The sequence below is a fragment of the Herpailurus yagouaroundi genome, unplaced genomic scaffold (assembly GCF_014898765.1).
Source record: "Herpailurus yagouaroundi ecotype Mexico unplaced genomic scaffold, PumYag 67555, whole genome shotgun sequence".
Taxonomy (NCBI): Eukaryota; Metazoa; Chordata; class Mammalia; order Carnivora; family Felidae; genus Herpailurus; species Herpailurus yagouaroundi.
Window position 1 is genome coordinate 359,682 of NW_024420361.1, and position 24,702 is coordinate 384,383.

Below are 24,702 nucleotides of genomic sequence, written 5' to 3' on the forward strand. Positions count from 1 at the left end.
GTTTGTCTTTTTTTAAATTTATAAATATTTTTATATATCCTGAAAATGAGCCTCTTGTTAAGCACATGTATTGCATATATCTTTTCCCACTGTTGGTTTACCCTTTTTCTATCTTAATGGTGTCTTTTAATGAATAGAAATTCTTAATTATAACACAGTATAATATATCCATCTTACCCTTTAAGTCTAATACTTACAATTTATGCTTAAGAAATTCTCTTCTAGGGGAGCCTGGGTGGCTCAGTTGGTTAAGCATCTGACTTTGGCTCAGGTCATGATCTCCCAGTTTGTGAGTTCAAGTCTCACATCAGGCTCTGTGTTGACAGCTCAGAGCCTGGAGCCTGCTTCAGATTCTGTGTCTCCCTGTCCCTCTGCCCCTCCTCTACTCCTTCTCTCTCTCTTTCTCTCTCAAAAATAAATTAACATTAAAAAAATTAAAAAAAAGAAATTCTCTTCTATCCCAAAGTCATGAAGATTATTTCATACTTTATGATCATTGTTTTACTTCTTATGTTTAGATGTACAATTACTTCTGTGCTTTAATTGTTACCATCGTTCTCTATCTGTAGCTACTGACTTTCTTCTCTAATTGAACTAAATACTTATTTTTCTAGGAACTACTTCTTATTTGCTTGTATTATGTGCTTGTCTTCTCACTTTTCATTCATTGTCAATCACTATAAAGAATTCAGTATAAAAATTAGTCTGCTTATTTCTTTGAATTGACCAGCTAGTTCAAGTGAAATGTTTGATTTGGTATTAGCCATTTATACCCAATTTGGATAAACTTTTATTTAATTACCAAGGTCTAAAATAACTAACCCTTATTTCTCCATCATGAGATACTTCCTTTTAATTTAATGAGGGAATGGTGTTACTTAGTGAAGGTTAATTATTTAAAATTCCACACAAAAAAGAATTTCACTCTGGCACAGAGATGATTAACAGTATTTGGGATAGTTAATAAGTCCAAGCTGTCATAAGACTACGTATCTGAATTTTAAACAAATGACTCTCAGTATTTGTACTGAGCTCCAATTCTAATAGCTTGCAAATTTTGGGAATGTGTTTAATGGATCAATTACCATGTAAAAACTCTCTGCATGCTCCTAATCACCTACTTACTTAACCAATGATCATAATACCGGTGACTTTTCCTATGGCATGGCCTTAGAGTTTATGAGAATATTGAAAACATTAAAAATTGAGGGAACATGCCTTCTAGTTGCATAGTTGGAGAGTGTTGGCTTGATTATCTTTTTGTTCTGTTTTGTTTTGATGGTGTAAAAGCTACCATCATCCAAATTGCTGTTACATTTCATGAAAGGGCAGGTATTCCTTGTAGCATCTTTCATGCCGTTTGTGCATCCAATTGATTGCAGCTGTACCTAGAAGAAAGGGAACAAATGTTTTGCTGATTCTACTGCCAAGAAGTAGATTGAATTTGGAAACTTTTTGTTGATAGATAATTAAAATTCAGAAACATGGAATTTGCTAACTTAAAGACAGGAGGCAAAGAGAAGAGACATCATTGTGTTTTCAGTCATGGTTCTTATTAAGGTGACTATAGAGTCTGAACATTTAGATTTAACATTTCATGAAAAAGGTTTATTTGTAAAGTACTTTTATTTATATTCTAAAGATTTGATTTTTCTTTTTTTTTTCTTTTTTTAAAATGTTTATTTTTGAAAGAAAGAGAGACAGAATATGATTGGGGGAGGAGGAGAGAGAGAGGGAGACACAGAATCTGAAGCAGCCTCCAGGCTCTGAGCCGTTAGTTAGCACAAAGCCCGATGCGGGGCTCGAACTCATGAGCCATGAGACCATGACCTGTGTTGAAGTCAGATGCTTAACTGGCTGAGCCATCCAGGTGCCCCAAGATTTGATTTATTTCTATAACAGCACTTGAAAATGTGCCTCTCTGTCAGAGCCATAATTTATATATGTTAAAAGCAAGATCCATCTGTTTCAAATAGGTTTACATCTGAAGCCTACACACACACACACACACACACACACACACACACACACACACAGTTGTATATAAAAGCATATTTTGTGACATGACAGTAAAAAAAAAGGAGTTTTCCTGAATCAGGTTCTGTGATATACAGATGAAAATCCATTTTAGTTGAAATTCATGTATCAGAATAATTTCTGAAAACAAACCAAAACATTATCTTGTTCACTTATTTTCTTATTAAGAAATTTGAGTATCATTTATTTTAGGATAACTACATTCCAGATATGGGACAAGTCCCTAAAGCCTCTTGACAAATTATGTTCCTGTCTTGACTCACTTCTTCTATTGTTAGAGAGTTGGCCTAATTCAAAAGAATGTCTTGGTTATCTCTATTTGAAGGGATTCTTTTCTATCCAGAAGAAATTTGCTATGGATTATTGTTCTCTCAGAAATCCACGTCTTCAACTTGATGAAGACATTGGCAACATGACTGCCTTGGATGTCAGTTGAGGCTATATGGATATCCTGGAGATTTTTTAAATTTTTTTTATTATTATTTATATTTTGAGAGACAGAGCATGAGGATGGAAGGGGCAGGGAGAGAGATAGAGAGAGTCACAGACTCCAAAGCAGACTCCAGGCTCTGAGCTGTCAGCACAGAGCCCGATGCGGGGCTCGAACCAACGAACTTTGAGATCATGACTTGAGTTGAAGTCAGAACCTTAACTGACTGAGCCACCCAGGTGCCCCTCCTGGAAGTTTCTAAGAGAAATATGACTAATACTTGGCAGAGTAGTCACAATTTTTAACAGATTTCATCAGCACTACTCTGTCAGAGGGAGGAAGATGTAAATACCCATCGAATATATTGAACAGCAGAGCTACAGAGCATCACATACGTTTGTGAGAAAACATTGGGATGAACTTGGAACAATCACCAAACAGCTGCAGTAAACACCCTGTCAAGGGAACACATTTTTCTGCAGATTGGAACATGTCAAAACAAAAACCTACCACTAAACACCAATTGGAAAATTATATGAATGCTAAGATTTAGATAATTGGGTAAGGTTTTAAGAGTATATTTGGAGAAAAAAAAGAAAGTATTGAGTGTTGCACACATGCATGCTTAAAATACCCTCCTCTTCTAAACTAGAGTCAGTGGTTAGCTTTTCCATAAATGTCTGCTTTTGGTTTCTTGGTAGATTACTTCTGACATCTCCTTTCTTTCCCGGGCTATTTTTCAAGGCCAGATTGGCATAACAGAAGTTAATTATATATTTTCCCTGAAATCTGTTGTAATTTGACTTTAGTGAATTGACCCTGGTATCAAGGTATTACTAAATAATAGTGCTTTAAGGCTGAAGGTCTGAGGACACTGGGGCCTGCTATAGATAGATAATAGTTCATTTACAGAATGAGCTCTTCATACCTGTTGTAATATTCCTTACAATTCTATATAAAAATGAGATGGGAAGTTTAGGTTAATATCAAGATGATTCAGACAACATAACATTAACCCACCTACATGTGCCTGAACTACTTGAAATAATGTAGAGAAACTTATTTTTTTTTTGCCTGAGTTGTCCATCTGATAGCTTTAATTCTATATCTAATTTATTTTTACTCCCAAAAAAGATTTCTACGTTCTTTTTCCTCTCACCTATATACTTATTATGTACTCATTACTTTTCTAGTGATTCTTTAAAAAAAATACTTACTGAAAATATTTAACTGTAATTTAACTGTAATCCCTGCTTGGGATTCTATCTCTCCCTCTCTCTCTGCCCCTCCACCACTCCTACTCTCTCTCTCTCTCTCTCTCTCTCTCTTTCTCTGTCTCTCTCTCAAAGTAAATAAAGTTTAAAAAATGTTTCTAAAATTATGAAATATATCAAATACAAAAGTAAAGAACATAGAAAACACTTATGTACTCTCCATCTATGTTTTACACATACTAATTTTTTTAATATTTGATTATGATTTATTTGTAATAAATACAGTTTTACCTCTCACTAATCTCATTCATGTCCCACCATTCCCAGAAATAGCTACTGACCTGGAGATGGTAAGTTTGCATCCCTTCATGCAGTCCTACAATTTTTTAATTGTAAAAAAAAAACATAAAAATTATCATCTTAAACATTTTATTATTTTTAATTTTAAATTCCAAAATAGTTAACTTACAGTGTTATATTAGTTTTAGGTGTACAATATAGTGATTGAACAATTCCATGTATCACCCAGTGCTCATCACAACAACAAGTGCACTGCTTAATCCCCATCATTGATTTCACCCATTCCCCTACCCACCTCCCCTCTGATAACCATCAGTTTGTTTTCTATAGTTCAAAGTCTGTGTCTTCATTTGTCTCTCTTTTTTTTTACTTTGATTATTTTTTTTGTTTTATAATTCCATAAATAAGTGAAATCATATATTTGTCTTTCTCTGACTTATTTCACATAACATTATACTTTCTTTTTTTTTTTAATTTTTTTTTTCAACGTTTATTTATTTTTGGGACAGAGAGAGACAGAGCATGAACGGGGGAGGGGCAGAGAGAGAGGGAGACACAGAATCGGAAGCAGGCTCCAGGCTCTGAGCCATCAGCCCAGAGCCTGACGCGGGGCTCGAACTCACGGACCGCGAGATGGTGACCTGGCTGAAGTCGGACGCTTAACCGACTGCGCCACCCAGGCGCCCCACATTATACTTTCTAACTCCATCCATGTCTTTGCAAATGGTAAGATTTCAGTCTTTTTAATGGCTAATAATTTTCCATTATATGTATATACCACATTTTCTTAACCATTCATCTATTGATGGACACTTGGGATGGTTTGCTAATTTGACTTTTGTAAATAATGTTGCTATAAACTTAGGGTTGCATGTGTCCTTTTGAATTAGTGTTTTTGTAATTTTGGGGTAGATACCCATTAATATGATTGCTGGATAATAGGGTAGTTCTATTTTTATAACAATTTTTTAAATGTATTGATTTTGAGAGAGAGTGTATGAACAAGGGAGGGGAAGAGAGAGAGGGAGAGAGAAAGAATCCCAAGCAGACTCTGTTCTGCCATACAGAGCCCAATGAGGGGCTCGAACTCACAACACGTGAAATCATGACCTGAGCCAAAACTACGAATTTGATGCTTAACAACTGAGCCACCCAGGTGCCCTGAGTAGTTCTATTTTTAAATTTTGAGGAACCTCCATGCTGTTTTTGACAGTGGCTACACCAATTTTTATTCCCACAAATAGTGCAAGAGCTTTTCTTTTTCTCCATACTCTCATCAACACTGTTTTTTTCTTGTGTATTTGATTTCAGCCATTCTGGCAGGTATGAGATGATATCTCATTGTAATTTTGATTTTAGTTTTCTTGATAATGAATGATGTTGAACATCTTTTCATATGTTGGCCATCTGACGCCTTCTTTGGAGAAATGTCCCTTGTGCCTTCTTTACATCTTTTAATTGGATTATTTGTTTTTGGGGTGTTGAGTTGTCTAAGTTCTTTATATATTTTGAATATTAACCCTTTGTTGGATATTTCATTTTCAAATATCTTCTCCCATTCAGTACATGGCCTTTAGTTTTGTTGATGGTTTCCTTCACTGTGCCTAAACTTTTAATTGTAATGAATTTTCAATTTCTTTTTGCTTTTATTTCCCTTGCCTCAGGAAACCTATCTAGAAAAATTTTGCTATGGTTGATGTCAAAAGAATTAACCCCTGTGCTATCTGCTAGGATATTTATGGTTTTAGGTCTTACATTTAGGTCTTTAATCCATTTTTAATTTAGTTTTGAATATGATGAAAAAAAAGTGGTACAGTTTCATTCTTTTACATGTAGCTTTCCACCTTGCCCAACACCATTTGTTGAAGAGACTGATTTTTTCCCACTGTATATTATTTCCTGGTTTGCAAAGATAATTGACCGTATAATTGTGGGTTTATTTATGAGTTTTCAATTCTGTTCTATTGATCTATGTGTCTATTTTTGTGCCAGTACCATACTGTTTTGATTACTACAGGTGAATAATATAACTTGAATTCTGCTACTGAGATACCTCCAGCTTGGGTTTTCCTTTTAAAATTGTATCGGCATTTTGAGATTTTTTTTGTAGTTGCATATAAAGTTTAAAATTCTTTGGTTTTGTTCTGTGAAAAATGTTGTTGCTTTTTGATACGGATTGCATTAAATGTGTAGATTGCTTTGGGTACTACAGACATCTTTACAATGTTCTGACAATCCATGGGCGTGGAATGTTTTTCCATTACTTTGTGTCATGTTCAGTTTCATTCATCAGTGTTTTATAGTTTTCAGAGTACACATCTTCCACAGTTTATTTTTAGCTATGTTAATCTTTTTGGTGCAATTATAAATGGAATTCTTAATTGCTCTTTCTCCTTGTTCATTGTTAGTGTACAGAAACGCAACAGATTTCTGTACATCAATTTTTTTTTATCCTGTAACTTAACTGAATTCGTGTATCAGTTCTAGCAGTTTTTTGGTGAAGTCTTTAGGATTTTCCATTTAGAGTATCTTGTCATCTGCAAATAGTGAATGTTTTAATTTTTCCTTACCAATTTGGATGAGTTTTATTGCTTTTGTTGTCTAATTGTGGTTAGGACTTCCAATACTATATTGAATAAAAGTGGTGACAGTGGACACCCTTGCCTTATTCCTGATTTTAGGGGGAGGGCTGTCAGTTTTTCCTCATTGAGTATGATGTTTGCTGTGGGTTTTTCATATATGGCCTTTATTATGTTGACGCATGTTTTCTCTAAACCTAGTTTGTTGAGGGCTTTTATCATGAATGGATGTTGTATTTTGTCAAATGTTTTTTCTTCATCTATTGAAATATGCATATGTTTTTATCCTTTGTCTTATTGATGTAATGTATCACGTTGATTGATTTGTGAATAGTGCACCACACTTGCACACCAGGTATAAAGCCCACTTGACTGTGGTGCATCATTTTTTAATGTATTGTTGGAATTTTTGCTAATATTTCATTGAGGGTTTTGCATTATGTTTATCAAAGACCTTGACCTGCATTTTTCTCTCTGTCTCTCCTTTTTTGTTTTTTTACTTTGTGGCCTCTATCAGGTTTTGGTATCAGGGTAATGCTGGACTCATAGAATGAATTTGGAAGTTTGCCTCCCCCTTCTATTTTTTGGAGTAGTTTGAGGACAGTAGGTATTAATTATTCTTTAAATACTTGGTACAATTCACCTGTGAAGGCATCTATTCCTGGACTTTTATTTATTGGGAGTCTTTTTCTTTATTACTGATTTCACCTCTTTGTTGGTAATTGTTCTAGTCAAACTTTCTATTTCTTTCTGCTTCTATTTTGGAAGGTTATATGTTTTGGGGAATTTATCTATTTCTTCTAGGTTGTCCAATTTTTTGTCATTTAATTTTTCAAAATATTCTCTTAAATTCTTTATATTTCTGTGGTGTTGGTTGTGATTCCTCCCCTTTCATTTGTAATTTTACTTATTTGAGTCCCTTCTCTTGTTTTGGTGAGTTGGGCTATTGTTTTATAAATTTTGTTGATATTTTCAAAGAACCAGTTCCTGGTATAATTGATCTGTTGTACTGTGGACATTTTTGTTGTTGTTTGTTTATTTCTTTGTTTGTTTTTTTCAGTTTGTGTATTATTTATTTCTGCTCTAACCATTATTATTCCCTTCCTTCTGCTGGATTTGTGTTTGGTTGTTCTTTTTCTAGCTCCTTTAGGTGTAAGATTAGGTTGCTTATTTGGGATTTTTCTTGCTTCTTAAGGTAGGCTTGTATTGTTATAAACTTTATGCTTTGATCTGCTTTTGCTCCTTCCCAAAGGTTTTGGATCATTGCATTTTCATTTTCATTTGTTTCCATGTACTTTTATTTTTCTTCTTTTATTACTTGTTTCGCCCATTAATTATTTACTAGCATATTATTTAACATCCATGTATTTGTGGTCTTTCCAGATATATTTTTTTTCTTTGGTTGATTCTAGTTTTAGGATGCTGTGGTCAGAAAAGATGCATGGTATTATTTTGATCTTCTTGAATTTGTTGAAACTTGTTTTGTGGCCTAATTTGTGATCTACATTAGAAAATGTTTCATGTACATCTGAAAAGAATGTGTATTCTGCTGTTTTAGGATGGAATGTCTGGATGTATCTGTTAAATCTATCTGGTCCAACATGTCATTCAAATCCATTGTTTCCATGTTGATTTTCGTTAGATGATTTACCCATTGATGTAAATGGGGTGCTAAAGTCCTCCACTATTATTATAATATTATTAATTAGTTATCTTATGTTTGTTATTAATGTTTTAGGTATTTGGTTGCTTCCATATTGAGTGCATAGATATTTATAATTGTATCTTTTTGATGGATTGTCCTCTTTACTATCATATATGGTCCTTCTTTGTCTCTAGTTATAGTCTTTGTTTTAAAATCTATTTTTTCTGATATAAATATTGTTACTCTGGTTTTCTTTTGACATCCATTTACATTAAAGTGTTTCTCCACACCCTCACTTTCAGTCAGTAGGTGTCCTTAGGTCTAACTAAGTCTCCTGTAGGTAACAGAGATTGGCCTTTTTTTTTTTTTAATCCATTCTGTCACCCTATGTCTTTTGTTTGGAGCATTCAGTCCATTTACATTCAAAGTAATTATTTTTTTTTTTAATTTTTTTTTCAACGTTTTACCTATTTTTGGGACAGAGAGACAGAGCATGAACGGGCGAGGGGCAGAGAGAGAGGGAGACACAGAATCGGAAACAGGCTCCAGGCTCTGAGCCATCAGCCCAGAGCCTGACGCGGGGCTCGAACTCACGGACCACGAGATCGCGACCTGGCTGAAGTCGGACGCTTAACCGACTGCGCCACCCAGGCACCCCAAAAGTAATTATTGATGGATATGTATTTATTGCCATTTTATTGCTTGTTCTGTGTTTTTTTCTTTATGAAGTTTTTCTGTTATCTTTTCTTCAATTTCTATCATTTATTGTTTGCTGGTTTTCTTTAGTGACATATTTAGATTTGTTTATTTTTTTGTATATATATTACTGGTCTTTTATTTGTTTTTACCATTAGGTTTGCATACAACATCTTCTGCATATAACATTCTATATTAAGTTGATGGTCATTTATGCTGAACCCATTCTTACTCTTCTCATCTACTCTCCATGTTTTAGATATTTGATGACATATTTTATATCCTTTTATTTTGTGATTTCCTTGACTATTTTTTATATAAATATTTACTTTCACTACTTTTGTGTTTTTTACCTTCATATTGTCACTTTGGTTTCTCCTTTTCACTCAAAGTCCCCTTTGATATTTCTTGCAGAGCTGATTTAGTAGTCATAAACTACTTCAGTTTTTGTTTGTCTTGGAAACTCTTTATCTATTCTTCTGTTGTGAATGATAGCCTTATTGGATACAGTATTGGGTACAGATTTTTCCCATTCAGTACTTTGAATATATCATCTCACACCTTTCTGGGTTGCCTAGTTTCTGCTGAACAATCTTCTGATAGCTTTATGGGATTTCTCACGTATGAAGCTGTCCTCTTTTGTTTTGCTGCTTTTTAATTTTTTTCTTTATCACTATGTTTTGTCATTTTAATTGCATGTCTTGGTGTGGATCTGTTTTTGTAGATTTTGTTGTAGATTCTCTGTGCCTCCTGGATCTGGAAATCCGTGTCCAGATAATGAAGCCTTATCTTCATTAAACAACAGTTCTCCTCTTCCTTTTCTTCCCGAGGTTCTGATAACCACCATACTACATTCTGTTCCTAGGAATTTGACTAATTTAGATACTTCATGTAAGTGGAATTATATGGTATTTTTTTATGACTGGTTTATTTCAGCAAGGATAATGTCTTCAAGATTTATCCATGTAATCATGAGACAGGATTTCTTTTTCCCTTTAAAGTTTGAATAATATTTTATTTCATGTATATATCACATTTTTTCATTTGTTGATAAATATTTGTGTTGCTTCCACCTCTTGGCTATTCTGAATAGTGTTGCTATGAATATGAGTTTGCAAATATCTCTTCAAGAAATTTCTTTCAATTTTTTGCATGTATACCCCAAAGTAGGATTGCTGGATCATATGGTAGCTCTATTTTTAATTTTTTGAGAAATCTCTAGACTGGTTTCCATAGTTGTTTAACCATTTAAAAATCCTTCCAACAATGAACATAACCACACTAACACTTATAATTTTCTATTTTTTATGGTATCCATCCTAATTGGAAATATGAGGTGATATCTCATTGTGGTTTTGATTTTCATTTCTCTGATAATTATGATATTGATCATATTGACATGGTTATTGGCTATTTGTACATATTCTTTGGAGAAATGTCTATTCAAGTTTTTGCCCATTATTTAAATTGGGTTATTTGATTTTTTTTGTTGTTGTGTTGTATAGATTCTTTATATATTTTGGATATTACCTCTTTATCAGATTTTTGATTCACAAATATTTTTCCTATTTCTATGTGCTGCCTTTTCATTCTGTTGATTGTGCTTTTCAATGCACAAAAGTTTTTAAGTTTGATGTAGTTCCATGTGTCTATTTTCGCTCTTATTGCCTCTGTTTTTGATGTCACAACCAAGGAATTATTGCCAAGTGAAATCTCATGAAGGTTTCTCTTTATGTTTTAGGTCTCTTATAGTTTTAAGTTTCATCCTTAGATATTTAATCCATTTTGAGTCAATTTTTTATATGATGTAAGATATGGGTCCAAATTCATGCTTTTTCATGTGGATATCCAATTTTTCCAGCATCATTTGTTGAACAGTCTGCCCTTTCTCCATTGAGCAGTCTTGACATCCTTGATGATGATCATTTGACCACATAAGCTGGAGATTATTTCTGGGCTCTGCATTCTATTCCATTGGTCTTTTTATCCATACCACACTATTTTTATTATTACTGCTTAATAAATTTTGAAGTCAGGAAGTTTGAGTACTCAAAATTTACTATTTTTTTCTAAATTGTTTTTGCTATTTGGAGTCCCTTGAGATTATATATTAACTTGAGGATTTTAAAATAAATTTTATAAAAAATTCCATTTGAATGTTGATAGGGATTGTTTTGAATCTGTAGACAGCTTTGGGTAGTATGGACACTTAACTTTTCCAATCCATGAACAGAAGATACCTTTCTATTTATTTTTTGTCTTCTTTAATTCCTTTCAGCTATGTTTTATACATTTCATTATACTACTCAATTCCTTTATGTTTATTCCTAAGTATTTTATTATTTTTGATGCTATTGTGAATAGAATTGTTTTCCTAATTTCCTTTTTGGATAATTCATTGATAGTGTGTAAAAATATAACTGATTTTCTTACATAGATTTTATATCCTGCAACTTTGCTAAATTTGTTAATTATTTTTGTTTGTGTGTGTGTGTGTGTGTGTGTGTGTGTGTGTGTGAAGTCTTTAGGATTTTCTACGTAAAAAAAAAATCATGTCATCTGCAAGCAAAGATAATTTACTCTTTCATTTCACATTTGGATTTTTTTAGTGTTATTTTTTTCCTAATTGCTCTAGCTAGGACTACCAGCACTCTGTTCACTAGAAGTGGCAAAAGTGAGCATTCTTGCTCTGTTGCAGATATTGGGAAAAAACCTTTTAGTTTTTCACTATTGAATATAATGTTAGCTGCATACTTGCCATATATGGACTTTATTGTGTTGATATAAGTTCCCTCTCTACTTAATTAATTGAAGAGTTTTTATTATGAAAGATAGCGAATTTTATCAAATGTTTTCTTTTTCTGCATCGATTACAATGATTATATGATTTTTATCCTTCATACTGTTAGTGTGGTGACTCACACTGATTGATTTGCATATGTTGAAACATCCTTGAATCCCAGGAATAAATTCAATCTTGTAATGGTTTATGATCCTTTTAATGTGGTGCTGAATTCAGTTTGCTATATTTTGTTGACTATTTTTACATCCATGTTAGGGATATTGTCCCGTAGTTTTCAGTTCTAGTGGTGTCTTTGTCTGCCTTTGATATCACGGTGATGCTGGCATCAAAATGAGCTTGGAAGTATTACTTCTTCTATTTTTTTTTTTTTTGAGTTAAGAAGGATTGGTATTAATTTATATTTGAATATTTGGTAGAATTCATCCGTGAAGGCATCTGCTTCTGGGCTTTTCTTTGTTCAGAGGTTTGTGATTTTTCCCTTTCAGCACTTTAAATAGATCATGCCACTCCCTTCTGGCCTGAAACATTTCTGCTGAGAAATCCTCTGATACCCTTATGAGGTATCTCTTGTTGGTAACTTTCTTCTTTCCTTTTATTGCCTTAAATTTCTTTTTTCTTTATCACTACTTTTTGCTATTTTAATTACTATGTGTCTTAGTGTGGACCTCCTTGGGTTAAATTTTTGGGAGTATCTCTGTGCCTCCTGGATCTGGGTACCTGTTTCCTTCCCCAAATTAGGGAATTTTTCAGATATTATTTCTTCAAATAAATTTTCTGCCTTTTTCTCTTCTTCTGAGATCCCTATAATGTGTACCTTATAACAATGAGTGGAGTCACCAAGTTCCTTGAGACTATTCTCATTTTGCATAATTTTTTTCCTCCCCTTTGGTCACCTTGGTTACTTTCCATTACTCTGTCTTCCAGGTCATTAATTCATTCCTTTCCTTCATCTAGCTTGCCATTTATTCTACCAAGTGTGTTTTTAAGTTCACTTATTGTGTTCTTGATCTCTGATTGATTCCTTTTTATCTCTGTGTTAAGGGTCTCACTAATGTCCTCTATTTTTTACTCAAATCCAATAAGTATCTTTATGGCCATTACTTTAAGTTCAGGCATATCACTTATATCCATTTGGCTTTGGTCTCTTGCTATGGTTTTTTCCTGTTCTTTCATTTGGGAGATATTTCTGTCTCCTCATTTTGTCTGACTTTCTGTGTCTGTTTCTGTGTGTAAGGAAAGTCAGCTACTACTTCTCTTACTCTTAATGATAATGGCCTTATGAATAAGAGGTCCTATAGTGTCTTGCAGTGGAGTGTTCCTTGATCCCCAGGCCCTGGAACTTCAGGGAGTGTCTTCTATGTGTGTTCCATGTACTCTGAAGTTGAGTCTGAGTGTCTTTTTTCCTTCAGTCCCATTGTTTGAAGAGGCTCTCTTTGCCTATTGTGGGTAGCAAGGTATGTGGTGATTGGTTTGGAAAATAAGACCTGCTTCTGCTGCTACTGGAACTGTGGTCCTGCCAAATACATGGTTCAGGAGATGTGGTGTTGGCTAAGTTTTTGTCAGTCTTCTAGGGTAGGGTCCTGCAGCATCAGTACTCAAGGTAGCATGACTGGGAAGGGTGAATCTGCTGAAGTGTGTGTGGGGGAACGGGGCTCAGTACAAGCAAATTATGTAAGGAGTGTCAGTGCCAGGCTGGTTCCTGCCTGTAGCCTGGTTCCTGAAGGTTGCTGTTGTTTATGCTGGGGGGGGGGGGGCTGGGGAGGAAAATGGTGCTTTCCCACTCCTTTGTTCCTGCAGGGGTCTCTTCATGATCCCTATCTCTCTGGGTCATGCTCTGAGATCAGCAAATCACTCTCCCTCCCATCTTCCCCCAGTATTTTTTGACCTGGTGGTTCTACTGTGTGTCTGCATGGGCTATTTGTTGTGCTGTCTCTTTAAGGTCAGGAACCCTGCTTTCTAATGCTTTCCAGGCTCTTCCAGAGGTTGAACTTTGCAAGTTTTAAAATTCCAAGGTTTAAGTCCTGCTGAAATTTGGCCCCACTCACTTTCAAAGGCAAATAGTATGGAGATTTTTCCTGTTTATGGGCCACCAGGGGTGAATGTCTGTTTTCTACTTTTTCCACACCACTGGTTCTCTCCTCACTGTGCATGGCCATAGTCCATTTCACTCCCAGACCACATCTTCACCCTTCCTACGCTCACTGATGTGGCCTCTTGTCTACCTTTAGTTGTGGAGTTTGTTCTGCCAGTCTTTCTGTCATTTGCTGTGTTATTTACGCTGATATGGATATTATCTAGTTGTATCTGTTGGACAAAGGGGGCTTAGTATCCTCCTATTCACCATTTTCTCACCTGACCTCCCTAAAATTTAAAATTTTGTTCAACTCATTAGTTAAAGAGGCATCCAATAAGATGTTAATAGTGGTGCAAAAGGAAAATTGAAGAACAAAGATTTACACAGTCTAAGTGCTACTGAAACAAATTTGTAAATAAATGCAAAATTAGTTCATATCTTACATAAAAATAAACTATAATATTTGTCTTTAACTTTTCTACTAGACAGAAATAAGTTGCATCTGGCTAGATAAAATTTTTGTGCACTGCCATGAACAGGAAATATTTGCATTGCTCTCAGACAATAATTATTTTCATTGTTATTAGTTTTCCACAAGTTAATTTCTATCTTTATAGAGACATAAAATAATCTAATCAATAGAATCAAAGGTACACCCATACCTAAATAGATATTCCCCAGAAATTATGCTAGACCAGGAATCTGCAAACCTTAGTCTATTGGCCAAATCTGGCTCATTGCCTGTTTTTTTATAAATAAAGTTTTATTGAAACACAACTACATGCTGTGTTGTCCATAACTGCTTTTGCACTACATTGGCAGAATTTAGTAGTTGTTACAGAGATTGTATGGCCCACAGAACCCAAAACATTTACTATTGTACCTCTTATAGAAAAAAATTGCTGATTCCTACTCTGGACATTGTGCAGCGCTCCACTGAAAAGATACCCAGTAATCTTTTTAGCCCCTTTCCAAAATTTGAATGAATGTTCTTTTAAAATGCTATGAATAACAAAATGAAGTGAAATTAGGAATGTCACAGCACACAAGTCAAAATACAAAAATACACTGAATCTCCATATAGTAGTATAAAATAATTGGAAAATAAGTATTTGGGACAGGAAGGTGGGTGTGGCTATAAAGGAGTAGCACAAAAAAGCCTTATGGTGATGGAACAGTTCTATCTCTTGATTGTGGTTATGGTTACATGAATCAATAAATGTAATAAAGCTGAATAGAACTGCAGACACACATGTGCTTGTAAAACTGGTGAAATATTAATATGTTCTGTGGATTATGCTAATTTAAATCTCCTGGTTTTGATATTATTCTGCTATAATTATACAAAATGTTACAATTAGAGGAAACCAAGAGACATGGTCATAGGAACATGCATTTGTTTGTAACTTCCTGTAAATCTGTATTTCATTAAAAAACTATATATATGCCCACAAAAAGCATATCCTTCATAAAAATAATTGTTCTTCAAGAATGTTTATAGCAGCTTCATTAGCAATAGCCAAAATTTGGAAAAACTCAAATATTCACCTTCAGGAGAATGGATAAAGGAATTGTCTTATATTCATATAATGGAATACTATTCATCAATAAAAATAAATGAACTACTGATACATGTAAAACATCAATGAATCTCATATATATTATCTTGGGGAAAGAGCTAAACACAAAAGTGTACATAATGTACGATTAATATATACTTCCATAACAAGTTAAATAAAGAGTAAAAAATGATATGTGGTTACTTCTAGGTGAAAGTGTGGTGGTGGTATTGACTGGGGAGGGGCATAAGGAAACTCTTTGAAAGGATAGAAATGTTATGTATCTTGCTAGGGGAGTGGATTACATAGGCATGAATGTTACACACGCACACACACACACATACATACACACTTCTCAGTGGTATATTTTAGACTTGAACGAATTATTGAATATTTTGAACATAATGGAAAACAGTATTTTTATAATTGAGAATAGAGGTACAAATACACAAAGGGAGAATAGTAGAATGCTTTTTTTTTCCTAATTTGTACATATACCTCTGTTACTTATATGGGCCTGGAAGCAATTCCACACCAATAGCAATGGGCACAACTAGGGCCCAGATTTGTCTTCTATTTAAATGACCAGCACTCCTTGGAGAATGGTTACAGCACGAAGACACAGAAAGTGCAAGATGAGCCTGGAATATCTTATTGTTCCAAAAATAAGCGAAGTACCCAGAGAATGATAGAGACATATCAAAATGAAGCAAGATGTAGCTAAAAGCATTTTCCATAGGCCAAATCTGGAATAATTTGAAAATTCAAACTAGTGAGGCGACTGGGTTCTAATAAGAATCTATGTATATTGATAAAAATCAATCAATAAATGAGTGAGAAGGAAAGGTTATTTCCTATAATATAGTGCAAACTAATAAATTAGAATGATAGAGAAAATCATCAAAAATGCTAAAATTATTAGGAAAAAATTGATGAAGAACAGGATATTGGCATAATTTCAACACATGTTTTCATATATTATTCATTAATTTTAAGTGAAAGAAAAGTAAATTTATAGTGTAGAAACTTGATATCCACTACTTTCACTAATGATCAGAGTTAACATCACCAGTGATGATGCATATCATTATCATGTATTAACTTATATGATGCACTGTTAAGGATATATCACCTCTGTAGTATTTCTGCCAAAGTGCTTAACTTGAATACATCCATGAGGACCCATCTGAAACACTCAAATTTCGGAACATTCTATAAAATAATTGCCCTGTATTTTTAAAAAATGTCAAGATCATATAAGGTAAAGAAATGCAATGAGACTATTCCAGATTAAAAGATACAGATAAGTAAATGTTATGTTTGATCTTGATAGAATCTTGGACTAAGACAAATAGACATAAATCTATAAATATCCTTCACCTGGGACAATTGACATAATGCATTATGGTTACATGAGAGAACGTTTGTGTTTTTAGGAAAAAGTATACTAAAATATTTAGGGACAAAGTGGTACAATGTATCTACATTGACTCAATCTTTCTCTCAGTTAAAAAATTAAATAAATAATAAAGTGCATGTGTGTGTGTGTGTGTGTGTGTGTGTGTCTGTGTGTGTGTGTTTGGAGAGAGAGAGAGAGCAATTGTAAACAATCCGTGAATCTAGATAAAAACTGTACAGAAATTTTAATACTATGTTCAAAGATTTTCTTTAAGTGTGAGATAATACAAAAATAAAGTCAAAAATACACAATGCTTGCTTAACTGTTCAAAGATTATATTTTTAGGCATCAAAACTTCTATATCTGGAAGATTTCCTTCTTCCAGAAAAACCCTAAAAGGCATTTTGATGTTCCCCCCTGATACATACATAAATGGTTTGGTGCATAATAAGCACTTAAGAGGCCCCTAAGTGACTCAGTCAGTTGAGCATCTAACTCTTGAACTCAGCTCATGTCATGATCTCATGGGTCATAAGATTGAGCCTTGCATTGGGCTCTGTGCTGACAGTGCAGAGCCTGCTTGGTAGTCTCTCTATCTCTCACTCTGTGCCCCTCTGCCACTTGTGCACTTTCTCTCCCTCTCTCTCCCTCTCTCTTAAAATAAAGATACTTTACAAAATAGGCACTTGAGTACATGTAAGCTATCGATATTATTACAAGTCTTCAACTACCAGATTTCTTTTCATCACCTATATAGCTGGCCTGAAATAAGTGCTGTCTGCCTCTAGCTTCCTCATTTATCTCCTAAGGAGAATTTTATGGTGTTATTAAATTGTATTGTCTCAGTGCTCCTTTTGTTATTGCTAAGTAACAAAACACCTCAAACTTAGTGATGTAAAACAATCAGCATTTTATCTTCATGGATTCTGTGGGTCTGGAGTTAGGAAGGAACAGAATGGGTGGGTAGGGGACGCCTGGGTGATGGCTTGGTCAGTTAAGCATCTGATTCTTGATTTCGGCTCAGGTCATGATCTCACAGTTTGTGGGTTCAAGCCCAGCATCGTGCTCTGCACTGCTTGGGATTCTCTTTCTCTCCCTTTCTCTCCCTCTCTGCCCACTCTTTCTCTCTCCATACTCTCTCTATATATAAAAATAAATAAACTTTAAAAAAAAAAGAACAGAGAGGGAACAACTTGTCTCTGCTGTGTAATATTCAGGACCTAAAGTCCTGAAGTTCAACAAGATTAGCAGGCTTGTCGTGATTTGCCAGTTGTGGACTGGTATCATTTGAAGAACTGTTCACTCACATGTCCTACAGTCAATGTGAGTACCTACATGTGGCCTCTCTATGTGGATTGCTTTCCTCACAGCATAGAAGACTCTGGGTAGTCAGACTTTTCTGGCTCAAGGCTCCAGACAGGAATCTTCCAAGAACAAGGTTGAAGCTGCACTGCTTTCTTTTTGTCCTCACCTCTGAATTCAAGAAGTCTTGCAGCTCCTCTTCTGCAGCATTCTATGGGCTACAAGGAAATAAGAAGCCCACCTAGATTCAAGAGAAATATACATAGACTCAACCTCTAAATAGGAGCAAAATCAATTTTACATTGTAGAAAAACATGTGCTATGGGAATTATTACTTCAGCATCTTTGGAAAATACAATCTATCACACCAGTTCTTTCACATTTCAAAGAAACCATTCATCTGCTTCAGATTATTTGCCCTTCTCACCATTTAAAACTATTTCCTTTTTAATTTTACTAAAAGATTCCAGAGAAGCTATTTGCTAAAAACTAAGTCTATACTATTACTGGTAGCTATATTAATTCTATAAAAATCTATCTCAAAAAATTTGGTAACAGTGACCAAAACAATTTAAATATATTGAGTCCATGATAGGTGCATTATTTTAAATCATAAATATATTTCCATTCTATTGAATATGAATCTCTGGAATGGGATTTGCCAGTCTATGATTTAATAGCCTTTCTAGTAGTACCTGGGATCTTGTTAGAAATGCAGAATATTAGTCCCCACCCCACCCAACTAGATCTCCTGAATCAGAATCTGCATTTTAACTAGATCCCAAGTGATTAGTATGTACTTTATAGTTTGCTAAGCCTGGCTTAAGTAATTCTAATGATCTTACAGGTGTGAAAAACAATCCTTATGAAAGCAATATTTATCAGAATGTGGTTGACTAGGACCATTTGTAGCAGAATTATTTACAGAAGCTCTATAAATTGAGGCTCTAGAATTTATATTAAGCTCCTCCCCACCCCTCAATTGATTCTTATGATAATTGTTGAGGTTTGAGAACCACTTCTCTAAAGAAGTAGACTTACTACATCACTCTAAAGCAGAATTCTCAGTGTGGACATTGCACCAGCAGCATTAGTATCACCTGGGAGCTTAGAAATGCACATTTACAGATGCCACTCAGACCCACTGAATCAGGAACTCTAGTGGTGGGGTAATGTTTGTTTTATCAAGCTTGCTTGGTGTTTCTAATGCACACTTAAGTTTGAGAACCATTGCACTAAAGTATAATGTTCCCAGAAATGACTAACATAGGATTATTAGCTTATCAGACATGGGTTTGTCATGTTGCTGACACTAAAGGACTTCACTCAGTTCATATCTTAATTACTTTAGCTAAGAAATGTGAAAAATTATTTGGTATGATGTCAGTGATTTCACAGGAAAATACATTTATTGATTTGTTGATATTTCAGCAAAGTACTTTTATTTCAATTTTTATTTAGAGTACAATTTTGTTTTTCCATGTTGGCACATGTACCTAATCAACATTAAATAGCATAGAATATTGCATGTGATCTATTTCTATCATACCATTTACCATTACTGAGAAGTGATAAGTGTAACTCTTTCAAAGCATATGCAGGTGACTAGTAGCCCACCTGTATCTGCTGTCTACCAACTCTTTAGCTGTCATGGATATAAGAACATATCTGGTAGCCTGAATAGACTCAATGTAAAGGAAAGGAACAGCTGGGCAGAGTGGAATCTCAAACTATTGCTCCATCAGTTTAAACAGCTGTGATCTACAGCCTGCCAGGAAAAGCTTAGGCAAGCTTTGAAGAGAGGAAAAAAAAGAAACAAGATACAACTTATGCCCCTCTAAGCTGGTCCCATTGGATATGACAGAATGATTATAAAAAGACACAAGATTTTATATATATATATATATATATATATATATATATATATATATATGTATCTGGAGATCTAGATTACAAAGAAATGCAACAGTTTGAAGAAATTAAATACAGTTTTAAGGAAAAGAGATCCTGCCTCTATGTCCCTACTGTGTATGTACTATGACATCATTATAATATTCATCTATATATTTCCAGACTTTATGGAATTTTTGCTGTTCTGCATTAACAGTGTATAGATAACCAGTGTGAGTTTGCTTTTTGACTGATAGCTAGTATTATACTCAAAATTCTTTGTGACAGATATGCCTGGATTGAAAGACATTATTTGAATATTTGATAGAAAACTGCACAACAGTGTGATATAGTCTAGGTATGGCTATCAAATAAAAATGAAATGGATGGTAAGATACCCATTTTGTGAAACTAAACATATGTGCATTGAAAAATGACTGGAAGGAAATATAGCCAGATGTGAATAAGAGTTCACATTGTGTGTGAACTGGGTGGTGTCTGGGTGGTGAGATTATGCTAATTTAGTCTTTCCACTTTTCTTGTTTTCCAAGTTATCTATAATAAAAATATATGACAAAGTATCACTTTTTATAATTTCAAAATATGATTTAGTTTGGCTTAGTGAAAAGGGGGACTGAAATGGTAGACATTTTACTACAGCTAAATTAGGTGCAGTGCCTTTTTTAAGTGTAGACCAGCAACAATGGTATTACCTGGGATGTTGGAAATGCACCCAAGACCTACTGAGTTAGAATATGCAGTTTTACAAGATTCCCAGGTGATGTCTGTGCAAAGAAACTTTGGAGAAGCATTGAGGTAGAGTATTAGTCTCTCTAGACTTAGGTAAGAGAATCACCCATGCTAAATATGTTAAATTACTATAGTATCAGGTATTGACTTCAAACAGATTCTACCGAAACTAGAATTTTCATAATGGGCCAATTTACCTAATTTAAATGTTACCTCTACATAAAAATACATAGGAAAAGGAAATTTGAGTCTATAATAGAGGAAAATTATTAAATAGGGAAAATGAGATCAAACGCAGATTATTTCTCTTTAAGTTTTCTTTCCCACTAACATCACTTTGAGTTGCAGTTATTCAGTATCTGGAAATAAAATTTGCTAGTAACCAAAATCGATGGTAAACTTATGTATACAGCAGGAATTCCTATTGTGCCCTTCCTGTCTTCAGTTTTCAGGGAAACTAGTTGTACAAAAACTTGGATTATAATTATTAAAGCTGGTATATTTTCTAATGGCCACAGCCATTCAAGAATCATTTGTACTTGTTAATGTGCTTTATTTTCAAAGTGTTATGTATAGCAAGTTCAGACTCCTGTTTTTTTTCATATGACTCATGCCTGTATTATTTCTCTTTTTTGTGGTCTTCTATATGCTGTTAACAAATGTAATGTTTCAATTTCACTAAAAATATTTTATTCAGTAAATATTTCAGAATCCTAATGGGTGATACATATGCTACTTTAAAGAATCCAGTTCACAAATAAATTCAATATTTACATAGGTTGTTAAGAAAGAGGGTGTGTTGCTATTTCTAATTTTTTTGGTAGTTAATTACTTCCTCTCCTCCATTTTCCATTCTGTGTGTGCATGTATTTGTGTGTGGGACTTAGAAACAAGGAAAGCATCATAATGTGTAGCCTAATACAGTATTTCTCGAATTTAATGTGCATGTGAAGTGCCTGGTAAATATGTTAAAATCCAGTTTCTGAATATTTCCTTAGCAAGGTCAGAGTGTAAGAAACCCAGGAAAAAATTAAATAAAACAAAGAAATAAAACAGAAGAAAAACAGTCCAGCTAATTGATCTTGAGTAACTTACGTCAATACTATGATTACTTCAATTCTTGGATTTCATAATCCATAAAATTGGTCTAAAAATTGTGAGGATTTAAAAAACTAAATAATTGTGAGGATTTAAAAAACCCAACACAAGGGAGAACCTCTTTTTAGCAGCTCAGGCAACCCTCTCAAAATATGGTCTCATTATTGCAGAAGACAAAGTTCAATTTGAAGATCCCTTGTTCTATTTAGGTCAAAAATTAGTACAAAAGTCAATAATGCCTCAAAATGTTCAAATTCGTAGAGATGTCTTGCACACTTTGAATGATTTCCAGAAGTTATTAGAAGACATTAACTGGTTACATCCTACTCTAGATATACCTACTTATCAAATGACTCATCTTTTTGATGTATTTAAAGGGTATTCCAATTTAAATAGCCCTAGAAAATTAACTCTGGAAACATCCCAATAATTACAATGGATTGCACAAAAAATTGTTTCCAGTCAGCTTACTTGAATTTGACTCCTCGCTATCTATTTCCTTGTTAATTTTACCATCACCTCATTCTACTACAAGTGTACTTTGGCAGGCTAATGGAATGATATAATGGATATTTCTTTCCAACAAAGCCTTTAAAACTTATCTACATATTTAGACAAAATAGGTATGATAATTTTTAAGGGTCAGGAGAGGCTTAAGGAATAACAGCCCAAGACCCTGAGACAATTATAGTACCTCTATCTCATGCACAAATATCCATGCCATATCAGTAATGCATTTCATGGCAACTTGGAGTTGCAGATTATATAGTTCACATAGAGAACCAGTATCCTAAATCCAAATTAATTGAATTTATCAAAACCACCTCCTTTATCATGCCTTGAATTGTACAATCAGTACCTGTAAATGGACCTAATTATTTTATAGATGCCAACAAATCCTGTTATTCTGCATATTATGGTCCTACTTCTAAATGTGTAAAATCCCTATGTGCTTCAGTAAAAAAGGCTGAACTCTGCCATATTTTTATTAGTTAAGAATGTTTCCTCCTCCATCAATATCTTAATGGATTCAGCCTATTCTAAACAAGTGAAAATTTGGGAACCATTAATATTTATTCAGATGGCTCAGAATTGTCTGACTTATTTTTTCAAATCCAACATTGTCTCCAACACCGATCCCATCCTATATACATTACTCACATAGGATCTCATTCTGGCCTCCCTGGCCCCTTGGCAGAAGGAAATGCTACAGCAGATTCCTTATTGTCAACTCCTGTTATTACAGCACAGATTTTCGCAGTCTGACTCATCTTAATGCTAAAGGCTTAAGTAAACGCTTTTCTATTTCCCTTAAACAAGCTAGAGAAATTATCACACACTGCCCCACTTGTGGGCCTATTGTCATTCCTCCTTACCGTCACGGGATTAATCCCAGAAATCAACAACCTAATGATTTATTATAAACGGATGTTACTCATGTTCTGCAATTTGGTCGCCTTGCATATGTACATATATCAATAGATACACATTCTGGTTTTATATGGGCTACACCTTTATCAGGAGAAAAAATGGCCCATGTTATTCAGCACCTTTTAAAGCATTTGCCACGATGGGACTCACCCGGGATCATAAAACTGACAATGGCCCGGCTTATACTTCTCACACTTTTCTTATATTTTGCCAAAAATGAGGCATTCATCATACTACAGGCATTCCTTATAACCCACAAGTTGAAGCTATTATTGAACGTGCTAATCTTACATTAAAGACCATGTTACAAAAACAAAAACAGGGGGATATGGCCTTGAATCCAAAGAATCAATTAATGAACGCATTATTTACACTTAATTTTTTGGATTTAAGAGGTGAACAAGAGCTCACTGCAGCTGAAAAACATCAGAGAGTCTCTAATACCAGACCCCTTTCACAACCAATATTTTGGGAAAATGATAATAACCAATGGTTCCTGGGTATGTTAAATTGTGGGGTCAAGGATTTGCTCTTGTATCCACAGATAACGGGAATATCTGGCTCCCAGCTCGGCAATTAAACCCACAATATGAACAGATGGGCGAAGAGAAAGACTTGATAATTTTCAACCACTGGAGAAAGATAGGGAAGAATTAAGCCTGAAACGAGAAATAAAAAGAAGAAGCGAAAAACAATGAAAAATGGGGACAGATGAAGAAGATGACTCTAGAAGCAGAACAGATCCTCCGAAAAACAGGAACACCTAAGACTTCTACTACTCTGTTTATTGCCATGATGCCGGTTCTTACTTTAACCATGAGTCCTAAGGAGAATCACACATATTTGGCTTATATTCCAAATCCACCTCTTAATAGATTAATTACATGGGATGATCCCTCTTTCCCAGTTTATGTAAATGAGTCAGTCTGGTTGCCTGGACCTTATGATAATAGAGCCCCATTTAAACCAGAAGAAGAAGGAAAAGTAACCCCTAAGTATTCCACAGGTGCAGATGGGCCATGTATATGCTTTGGAACAGGTCAACACTGTGTTACATTTCGTTCACAAGCATGGATAGCAAAAACACCCAATGGGACTAATATCTCTGTATTGTACTTATTACAGGGAGTCTCCATGAGAAGTCAAAGAATCCTCCTAAATTGTCTTGAGGTCAGTTAAGAAAGATTATAAATCCTGAGGAATGGATTAATTGGGAACTCTGTAGAGGAGAGGTTGGTAGAGTTTGTCTTAATATTTCCAAAGGAAGTGTTATTAATTAGGCCTCTGTAGGCTCTGCTCGGACCAAATACTAGAAAAGAGAGCTCCGATGGCGTCGATATCAAGAGGACATAATTTCAGACGTAACATCTGAAGCCATTATATGGCATGAAGGAGGGATGACTTCCCCCCCCCCCCCAGCCCCCGTTTACCCGATGGGCCAGTTCATTCAGAACTTTGGAAAATTGGCACTGGATTATTAGTCATGGCAGCTTGG